Source organism: Doryrhamphus excisus, linkage group LG7 (assembly GCF_037039965.1).
Source record: "Doryrhamphus excisus strain RoL-2023G ecotype Guam linkage group LG7, RoL_Dexc_Guam_v1.1, whole genome shotgun sequence".
In the NCBI taxonomy this organism is placed as follows: Eukaryota; Metazoa; Chordata; class Actinopteri; order Syngnathiformes; family Syngnathidae; genus Doryrhamphus; species Doryrhamphus excisus.
This window is the reverse complement of record NC_136363.1, coordinates 6982856-6994044: the sequence shown is the minus strand read 5'-3', so window position 1 is coordinate 6994044 and position 11189 is coordinate 6982856. Positions and strand designations below refer to the sequence as shown.

Genomic DNA, 11189 nt, shown 5'->3' with positions numbered 1-11189 from the left:
AAACTCAACTTTTTTTTCTCTTAAAATTTTGACTTTATTCTTATAAAATTGCAGCTGTTTTTCGTTATTATTTTTTAAATTTAAACTTTCTATCTTGTCGTAATTTTTGCCATATTCACATAATAATTTCACTTGATTCATGTTGAATTATAACTTTTTCACAACTTCATTTTCCAAAAATTACGACTTTATTTTGTTTTCACTTATAATACTGCAACTTTTGAAACTTTTTTCTTTAGTAGTTCAACGCAAAACTGATGAAAACTAAGAAGCCTCAAACAATTTGGACTCCAAAGATGCCCAAAACATGGAACAGATGTGAAGCTTGTAACAGGGCAACCAACATTAACCAACATTAACGCTTCAGGACCTGGAAGACCTGCTGTCATAAATGGAACCATGAATTCTGACGTCTACCAAAAAAATCAGGCCATCAAACTGAAACCGACTTAGGTTCTGCGGCAGAACAATGATCCAAAACACACCAGCAAGTCCACCTCTGAATCTTTGAAGAAAAAACTAAATGAAGACTTTGGAGTGGCCTAGTCATGAAATCCTGATCTGAATCCTACTGAGATGCTGTACCATGACCTTAAAAAAGGCGCTTCATGCTGGAAAACCCTTCATTGTGACTGAATGACAACAATTCTGCAAAGACGACTAGACCTCCACAGCGCTGTAAGAGACTCATTGCTACGCTTGATTGCAGTTGTTACTGCTAAGGGTTGCCCAACCAGTTATTAGGTTTAGGGTAAATCAGCCACGTTAAGTTTGGACGTTTGTATTCAACGTAAAAGTCAAAATATGATACTAGCTACAAAAGATCCATGATGTTGTGATGAATCGATACCACTGGGTTATTTTATTAGCTACACTACATTAGGCTTTGGAAAGCTTTGCTCTCATTTAGGATTGATTCATAGACACCAGCCTGGGGAACATTTTTCACGTTTAAACTAAGATGAATTGCATGTGTAGTATTGATTTTGAAAATTTGCCTAACCATTTATTATCTCCTATCGAGCGTATGAGCTTAAAGAAAAACGTCTGCCAATTTAACACTAAATATGACACCACTGGACTCTCGGACGCCCCCTGGTGGCACTCAAAACATATTATGAAATTAATTCAATGTCATACAGTATCTTTCCATTAGTTTTGATTGAAATTTTACATTAATTACCAAATTAATTACAGATTTTAAATTATTTTTTTTATTTTCTTTTATTTTTTTAATGAAACATTCCAGTGCATTTCTTACATCAATCAAAATATAACTTTCCATTATTTACATATGTATTCAGCTTTGCCCTTTTTGCAAGATATAATCAAGTTCATGCCACTGTCTTGTTTTCCCGTTATTATCATTGTAATATTATTATTGTTATTATCATTATTGTTATAATTTTTATCATTATAATCATCATTATAGTTAGCAATTTTTGGATTTTTTCAAATTATTATTTAATTTTACAGACTTCATTGCTTCTTGTAGAGTGCTGTATCATTCCATCTGTTGTTTTCTGAAATCCGCAGTATTTGTGCTTTTATTGTCAATTTATTAGTCCACTTTTTTGTAACATTTACATATCATTTTCTGGATTGCATGTGTCTAATCTTGTGCATTAAAAAAAAACAAGCACTTGAGACTGTGTCTGGACAGGTGACCAACCCAAACATCAGTATCTTCTTGTTAAACCCTACCTGAGGTTTTTAGACGTGCTTTTTAGTTAGTGTGTGTGTCTAGTGTTGTGCATTAAAAAGCAAGGTTTTAGGTCTGTGCTCAAATCCATGACCAGCTCCAGCCCCCAGTCTTCACTTGCTGTGCCTAATCTGGGTTGTTTGTTTGCATTGTATTTTGTTGTATTGTATTGGTTGTTGTATTTTGATGTATGTGGATAATGTTTTTAAATGAGTATTTTAAATCACCGCCTTTCTTTGTTTTATCATCAACAACCAATTGTTGCAATTTCTTATTAGGATACAAATTTCAGACAGTATATTATTACTATAATTACATGCTTTATGTATTAATACTGCTGTATAAATATTATGCAGTCAGAGTATAAATGTGATTGCAAATATTGTATGCAAAGTTGAAATATGCAATTATGCAAATATGCAATAAAGAGATGGAATGGACATGCAACTGTCAATAATACATTTTACCAGCCTACTGTTATTTAGTACTCTACACAAGAGAAGCCACTCAGGTGCTGATTCAGCACCGCAGCCAACGGATGTCCCAATTGTTGCTATTGTGGGTGGATATTATATCACTATGAGAGCACCCCAAACCAAAGAATGAAGATCCGCCCACTATCCCCCCCCACATAGTGGATGTTGATATTTAGGATAGTGGATCGCTTCATTTTAAGCTGACATTAGCAGAGGGTTAGTCAAATGTTTTGGAAAATATCAGCCTCCAGAGAAAAAAAACACAAAACATCAGTAATAAGTCCAGTCCTGGAGCAGACATGTGTGCCCCAATAAGGTAGCAGACTTTTCCCAGCATCCATCACCCTCCTCTGGGTAAATAAAATCCTATCAAAATGCTATTGATTGATGTGTCTGGTGATATAAGTACTGTATGTGCTGCTCTTCAACTAGCCATCTGCTGTATATTTAAATAGAAAAACACACTAACGGGATTTTAAGAGAATTGTGCTGAAGTGCGCTTTCTATATAATAGTTATTGAACTCCCCAAAAGACACACTTGTGGCCTCCTTAAAATCTAATTTAATTACACCGTGCCTTGCCTCCAGTACAGTTCATTCCACAAGATCCTTGCTGACACTCTCCTTTGTTGTTGCAGACTGACTGATTGCAAAATAAATACATGCACATGCCTGCTACACACCTCAGCAGATCACTCAGCGTAAAAATACATATTGGTAGACCACAAGGTATGCCGTGAAATGAGAAATTGATGCATATGTCCTGCACACAAAAAACTGCTGCAGTAATAGATACTATATACTCCCAGAAGATGACAGCACAGGAGAATGAGATGAACAGTGTGAAGAATTGTTCTTTTGTCATGCCTGCTGCTACAGTTGCTAAATGTTTCAGCTCTTATCTGGTTTTGCGTGGCGAGAAGCAGCGGGGATGCGGCACTCTCGTGACAGCATGCATCCACAGTTATTTGACAGCACAGTTTAGCAGCAATCACTTAACTCTCCATGATGTGCTGTCAGAAATATGAAGGCATTTGCTCCATGTTAATGTGAGGTTGGAGCATTTTGCTACTACAGTAAAGTCTCGTTATATCGATATTCTCGGGAGTCGGAAAAAATACCGATATAACCGGACTATCCATATATCCGATCCTGCGCCGAACTGCATTAAAAGTGGGCGGATCTTTGATATGGCATGTAATTTTCTCCTTGAGTTCATGGATTGCGTATCTAGCATGCTTTTGTACTACAATAAATTTTGTACTACAGTAAATAAAAATAAACTTACGCTGTAGTGATTACCGGTTACCGGGACATAATTCACCCCGGAACTATCGATAGGGAAGGTGTTGCCACCCGGAGGGGTAGGCGCAAGGGACGGGTGTTTTCTGCTGTGTGTGCTGCACTCTGGTGCTGGAAGTGTGAAAAATAAAGTTGACTGGAAGCAGCCGTTCGCCGTCTTCTTTTTTGGTATTGAAATCCTTAAGCAAAGATTGATTTAAGCTGCTTTTGTATCGATATAAGCAGAGCAAATTGGCTGGCGGGAGATGAAAAGGGCATCCTAGTAACCGGATTATCATAATAACCGTGTATCGTACTAACGGAGCTAATTATATCATAAAAGACTAGAAATTTGCCGGGAAATGAAAATAGTATCGTAATAAGTAGTAATTCGTTTTAACCGATATCGATATAACGAGACTTTACTGTATTTATTTGCCAAAGCAAAAGAAGTCACATGACTGTTGATAATGATAATCTGACATTAACAGAAGGATGTTGAAGAGTGGGCGGCACGGCGGACGAGTGGTTAGTGCGCAGACCTCACAGCTAAGAGAACAGTGTTCAATTCCACCTTCGGCCATCTCTGTGTGGAGTTTGCATGTTCTCCCCGTGCATGCGTGGGTTTTCTCCGGGTACTCCGGTTTCCTCCCACATTCCAAAAACATGCTAGGTCCTAATTGTCCATAGGTATGAATGTGAGTGTGAATAGTTGTTTGTCTATATGTGCCCTGTGATTGGCTGGGGTGTACCCCGTCTCTCACCCGCAGACAGCTGGGATAGGCTCCAGCACCCCCGTGACCCTGAGGGGTAAGCGGTAGAAAATGAATGAATGAAAGTTGTGCTTGAAAGGTTTTTTGTTGGGAACTGATATTTTGCTGAAACTTACCTATGTTCTAGTGCTGAACAGAAAAGGGTAGGTTTTCTCTGATGAAAGAATAGAGTCTAATTTTTCATTTGCTGTATACCATGTCTATATAGCCAAAGAGCACAATATTCTGTGTGTTTCCTCCCACATTCCAAAAACATGCTAGGTTAATTGACGACTCCAAATTGTCCATAGGTATGAATGTGAGTGTGAATGGTTGTTTGACTATATGTGCCCTGTGATTGGCTGGCGACCAGTCCAGGGTGTACCCCGCCTCTCGCCCAAAGACAGCTGGGATAGGCTCCAGCACCCCCGCAACCCTTGTGAGGAAAAAGCGGTAGAAAATGAATGAATGAATGAATGTTGAAGTGTGTTACAGTGATGGTACTTTGGCTTTTACACTAATAGGAAAAAATAGAAGCTCTCTGTCATTGCCATGGTAACCCCTGATCAACTTCTTTCATGGTGAGTAATATTGGTGGATACTTCTCATGTTGATGTCTGCGGTGATTGGAGAAAATGAAGTGAAGACATGCTGTGTTTACAACATAGAGTCGTTCCTTTGCACATTGCTTCAAATTTTGCAGTTTCATGTGTACCGTGGAAATATGCAGTAGCTTTTCTGCATATTTTCTCCAAGCTCAGCCAGGATTGTCTTTTGTAAATAGCTTACAGCAAGAACAGAAAAACCCACAGAAACAAACTTGACTTTTTTTGTGAATTCTGAAAGTGTCTGACAGCAACTGATGTGATTATACTAGGACACGGACACCATCCCGGTATTTAGCAAAAAAAAAAGGCAGATTAGAACTAGACATAGAAATCAACAGGCACAAATGCACGTGGTGGGGTTGCCTAATCAGACTTTAGAATGGCTGGAGAGACTGCGGAGTCTTTTTTTTTAATATGTACACCCTGATTGTTTCTGACTGAATAAACAGCCTGAGAACATATGGCAGCGATGGAAAGTTCATTCATGCAGCTCTGCTATCTTTATTCTTGCGCACGGGCATCTTTTCATCACTGAATGATCATTCACGCCTCATCTGCCGTTTGTCGGATTGCAGCATCTCCAAGACAAAAATAAAATGTCACTTCTTCGTGCCAGAAAGAAACACTGACAGTGCCGCCTTTTCTTCTGCATCATCAAAAGACCGTCTCACAGAAAAGCGCAGTTTTCCCCTCATTGATCCACCCTCCATCATTCCAACAACGAGTCGTAATGAGGGGTTTTGACTACTATTGGCAGCAAATGTGACTAATCCAAGTGGGGGTGTGCCAGGAGGCATAGCTAATGAGATAATGGCATTGCGTGATCTGAATGACTTTATTGCAGGTTTGTTTCAGAAACAGCAACAACTAGAGTAGCAAGGTTGAGCCTCTTACAAAAGGGAAAAAATAGATTATGTATATTATATTAAATAGCTATGTTAATGAGCTACTTTCTGGTTTGGAAGACAACAGTATCAATACCCGGTAGCGTAATGGCACTGGTAAACTGGCAAACAGGATTTAAAAAAAATGAGAAATACTATTAACTCGTTCAATCCCAGCCATTTTTCAAACCCGTCCCTCTCAATATCGACCATTTTGATGATTTTGACTGGTTTTCAAAGCACACAGAATATTGTGCTGTTGGGCTACATAGACATGGCATATAGCGAAATAAAGATTCGACTCTCATCTTTCATCAGAGAAAACCTACCCTTTTCTGTTCTTTAGTAATCAGCACTCAAACATAGGTAAGTTTCAGCAAAATATCAGTTCCCAACAAAAAAACTTTCAAGCACAACTTTCATTCATTCATTCATTTTCTACCGCTTTTCCTCACGAGGGTTGCGGGGGTGCTGGAGCCTATCCCAGCCGTCTTCAGGGAGGGAGAGGCGGGGTACACTCTGGACTGGTCGCCGGCCAATCACAGGGCACATATAGACAAACAACCATTCACACTCACATTCATACCTATGGACAATTTGGAGTCGCTAATTAACCTAGCATGTTTTTGGAATGTGGGAGGAAACCGGAGTACCCGGAGAAAACCCACGCATGCACGGGGAGAACATGCAAACTCCACACAGAGATGGCCGAGGGTGGCATTGAACTCGGGTCTCCGAGCTGTGAGGTCTTCGTGCTAACCACTCGACCGCCATACAGGCCGCACAACTTTCATTTGGACACAAATGTAGCCATATATATTTAGCCAAAATGTCCAACAACGCCACATTTCAACTATTTTTTCATGAACTGGCCTAGTGGTTAGCATACAGGCCACACAGCTAGGAGACCCGAGTTCAATTCCACCCTCGGCCATCTCTGTGTGGAGTTTGCATGTTCTCCCCGTGCATGCGTGGGTTTTCTCCGGGTACTCCGGTTTCCTCCCACATTCCAAAAACATGCTAGGTTAATTGGCGACTCCAAATTGTCCATAGGTATGAATGTGAGTGTGAATGGTTGTTTGTCTATATGTGCCCTGTGATTGGCTGGCCACCAGTCCAGGGTGTACCCCGCCTCTCGCCCGAAGACAGCTGGGATAGGCTCCAGCACCCCCGCAACCCTCTTGAAGATAAGCGGTAGGGAATGAATGAATGAATGAACACCATGGATTATTTACAATTGTCACATTTGCAACTGAGCTGTGTAGTCCTAACATTGCCGGAATGGTGCATCAGTGATCAATTCCTGCCTATGTTGCGTCATATATATATATATATATACATATTGGACTGTACTTTGACGTAACAGTTCCAATGTTGCACAAATGGAACACAACGGCACCATGAGTGTTTGTTTGCCCATCCTTATGTTATTTAACCGGCTATTTTCTGGTTCAGGGAGCCCGATAACAAAGTTAGCATTGGTAATATGATTTGTCTTCTCTCCCCTTATGACGTCAGCACTCCTTGATCAGACACATCACTCTGGCTAAAGAGCTGGCAGTCTCATCATGTGTCTCACTGCTGTAATACTTTAGAAATATGCAGCCCCATGTCCACTGGTGTATGTGTGGGGGCGCCATTGTGTATGCATGTGCACGGGAGGAAGATAGATTGATGTTAAAGTTGTGGTGATGGAAATGACCGACAAATACAATGTTACGTTAACAGATGTTCTGTCTTTGTCAAAGTTAAACCGCAGACAAGTAGAAACCTGGTCCACTTATTCCAATGGCACCACACTAACCAAATATGCCTAACTTTAGGAATGAAGTGCATGGTACCATTCATCGAGAGTGTAAACCACCATTGGGACTCAAACACAGTCGAGCCAAAAACCCGGACTGTCAACCCAGTGCAGCTCTTAAAGCCAAGGGAGTGAGGTTTTACTTAGGTACAATTGCACCCCGTATTGGCTGGCATCCGCGATATGATCATGGCCTTAGATTATGTCGAAGATGACTGGGTATCAGCCAACTTGTCAACCGACATCCACAAAATTGATCCCCACAAAAGCAACGGTTTGTAACTTGAAAAATAAACATCACTCTACAAATCAATCCCATGCTTCAACAAACTGCAATGGAGACAAATCATCTTGTAGGAAGTGGTCTGTAGCTAATCGCTATGACAGGAATGATGAATTGCAGCTCATTTTAATCTCATCTCAGCTTTTTACTTTTAGCCACAAAACAGAAAGATACTTTTTCAGAGACGGTAAATGGCTTTTCCACCTCCAAGGTGGTCAAGGTGCTTTGACACTGTTAGCACGTTACCTCCTGAACCTTGCCCAAGGATACTTTGACATGATAACGGGTGGGCAGAGGATCGAACCTGCTTCTTCCACAGAAAAATGTGCTTAAATCAGATGATTGACCTCAAAAAAACATCAATTGCCAAGTACTTGCGACTACCTAGATTTCGAAGAACAATCAGGGTAACTGATAAATACTACAGGAATGGCTAGAGTAATCTCTTATGGATTGACAACCATCTTCTAAGTAATTATCATCAATGAACACATGAAAACACCTCATTCAAAAGCCCCAAAGCAGGGTTGGAGTTCTGTGGGAGCCCCCTTGTAGAGTGCCAGACCTCCAGTCAATTTATCCATCTGTTAGGTATTTTATTTTATTTTTTTTTACTATATACGTGAGGGAAAAATTGTTATGTTAGGCTAAAAATTGCATTTTCAAAGTGTGACTCAGTGAGCATCCGCCCCCCAAGAGAACATAATACCGCGGGGGGCAACCCTTTGTCCTTTAGAAAATGATTTCCTGCAGCATATCTTGTGGCGTTTTCTGCTCACCCCGGACTTTGTTTACGCTCTCACAGTCGGAAGTAAAATCAATTACTGAAGCTAGCTTAGCAGGTTTGCAAACTGAAAACTGTTTGAAGGCTTTTGCCGCTCGCCTCAAACTTTGAAAACAACATTTTCCATGTAAAAATGTGGGTAACTCATATTTATAAATATAGTAAATATCCATATTTGGACCTTGGAAAGTGTGAGCAGCCCTGTCCATTCATCCATCAGATCATCAAACTGTTTTTACCAAATCAATCATTCGTCCATCCCTCTAACTATTGTATCATTTATCCATCTATCCATCCATCTACTGTATCTATCATCTATCCATCCATCCGTTCATCTACTGTATCTATCATCTATCCATCCATCCGTTCATCTACTGTATCTATCATCTATCCATCCATCAGCCTAGCAACTGTATCTATCCATCCATCCGTCCATCTTCTGTATCAATCATCTATCCATCCATCAGCCTAGCAACTGTATCTATCCATCCATCCGTCCATCTTCTGTATCAATCATCTATCTATCAATCCATCCATCCATCCAGCTACTATATCTATCATGAATCCATCCATGTACTGTATCTATCATCTATCCATCCATCCGTCCATCTTCTGTATCATCATCTATCCATCCATCCGTCCACCTACTCTATCTATCATCTATCCATACATCAGCCTAGTAACTGTATCTATCCATCCATCCGTCCATCTACTGTATCTATCATCTATCCATCCATCCATCTTCTGTATCGATCTTCTATCCATCCGTCCATCTACTCTATCTATCATCTATCCATCCATCAGCCTAGCAACTGTATCTATCCATCCATCCGTCCATCTACTGTATCTATCATCTATCCATCCATCCATCTTCTGTATCGATCATCTATCATCCATCCATCCAGCTACTGTATCTATCATGTATCCATCCATCTACTGTATCTATCATCTATCCATCCATCCGTCTATCTACTGTATCTATCATCTATCCATCCATCCGTCCATGTATTGTATCTATCATCTATCTATCCATCAACCTAGCTACTGTATCTATCATGTATCCATCCATCCACTGTATCTATCATCCATCCATCCATCCATCCATCCTTCCATCCATCCATCCATCCACTGTATCTATCATCTATCTTTAATCAGTCTAGCTACAGTATCTATCATCTGTCCATCCATCTGTCCATCTGACCCTGGGACATCCTCACTGTGATCCACCCATCTATCAATAGAAAAACCATTCATCCATCCATCCATATCTGTCATGGAATCATACATCCACATGAACCACATCCGGTGTACAGTAGTCAAATTAGTCCATAGGAAGAGACATCCACTTTCACATCCACATCATGAAACCATGCCTATTCATTTATCCAGCCATCAAATGAAGCAACCACCAATGATCTAGAGTGGCCATAGCAACGTGTTATATATGTATCATTGAAACCTACGTATAAAGTTACAGTAGATCACAGCATTTGTATGTCAGGTATAATGTATGCGCACTTCTTGGCTTCCTGTGTTTGTTTTTTTAAAAGAAAACTCAGATGGGGTGGGGGTACACGTCGCACAGGCACACATACAGTGAAACACACTCTCACACACAGTGGGAGATGAGACGAGGAGGAGCTCCGGTGCAAACCGGAGGCTTATCGTCGGTGCAGGCGCAGCGGCCAGTCAGCAGCCTGTCACAGCTCCTAACAGCCACACATTGGCGCCCTGCTCCTTGCACGCAGCCGCTCATTGCAAGGCGGCAGGCACCTTCAAATGACTGCGGCTTGCAATTGTAGCTTTATTTTAAAATTTGTTTTATTTTGAAACTCTGCGTGGAGAAGTTTTGATTGCTTTTGTGATCAACCAGAGACAAGATATTGCATTTTTTTTTAGCTGGGAGGAGACTATTTCTCATCAGGCATCCTTTTTGTGGCTGCAATTCTAATTCTAATCTGTTGGACTAAGGTGAGTCATGAACTTCTTCAAAACTGACTTCTCTTGGATGCGGCATGCATAGCATTGAATGGCACATGAATTATATTAGTGCTGCATAACAATGGCAGAACTGGATGTATCATATCATTTATCGAATGTGACTAAATCACAATGTGTCTTATTTATGAGAATGTCGGTTTACATTTTATATAATACTGCTGCATGAGATTTTACGCTGTGCCTTATGAGGATGGAGTAAAGGGGTCGTTGGGATTGCAATCCTCTATGACCGATCTGGACTTAGTTTAATAGAAATCACAAGACTGTACAGTTGAGACTGATTTATTGTCTTAAGAATTAGAAAAGTTTCTGAGGTATAACTATATGTTTAAATTAGATGCATTGCATCCTTTTATTATTAACTCTTATGTACTCTGTGGGTGTTTATACTGGCTAGCGTATATTTTCCTTTTCTAAACAGCCTCCATGCATTCAATTGCTTATTGATTATAGCATACCCAAAAAGGGGGAAATAAGCATGCACACAGGTGAGATAAATTATGATTCAATAAGCAAAAAAAAAAAAAATAGAAATCCTTAATTGGGGATTCCTATGAGGTGACCTGAGCAACAAGGGGTGAGAGAGTGCAGCTTTTCAACACATCCACGCTGAT

General features: G+C 40.3%; 1 protein-coding gene across 4 annotated transcripts in view; it reads left to right on the top strand.

The window, feature by feature from the left end:
- Positions 1–10194: 10194 nt before the first annotated feature.
- calcr (calcitonin receptor) overlaps positions 10195–11189 on the top strand; it is a 40158-nt gene continuing 39163 nt past the window's right edge. For all 4 annotated transcript variants that reach the window (XM_078791978.1, XM_058047769.2, XM_078791979.1 and 1 more), the window contains exon 1: positions 10195–10545. The gene's annotated coding sequence lies outside the window, so the exon portion shown is untranslated. The remainder of the gene's footprint in view (positions 10546–11189) is intronic.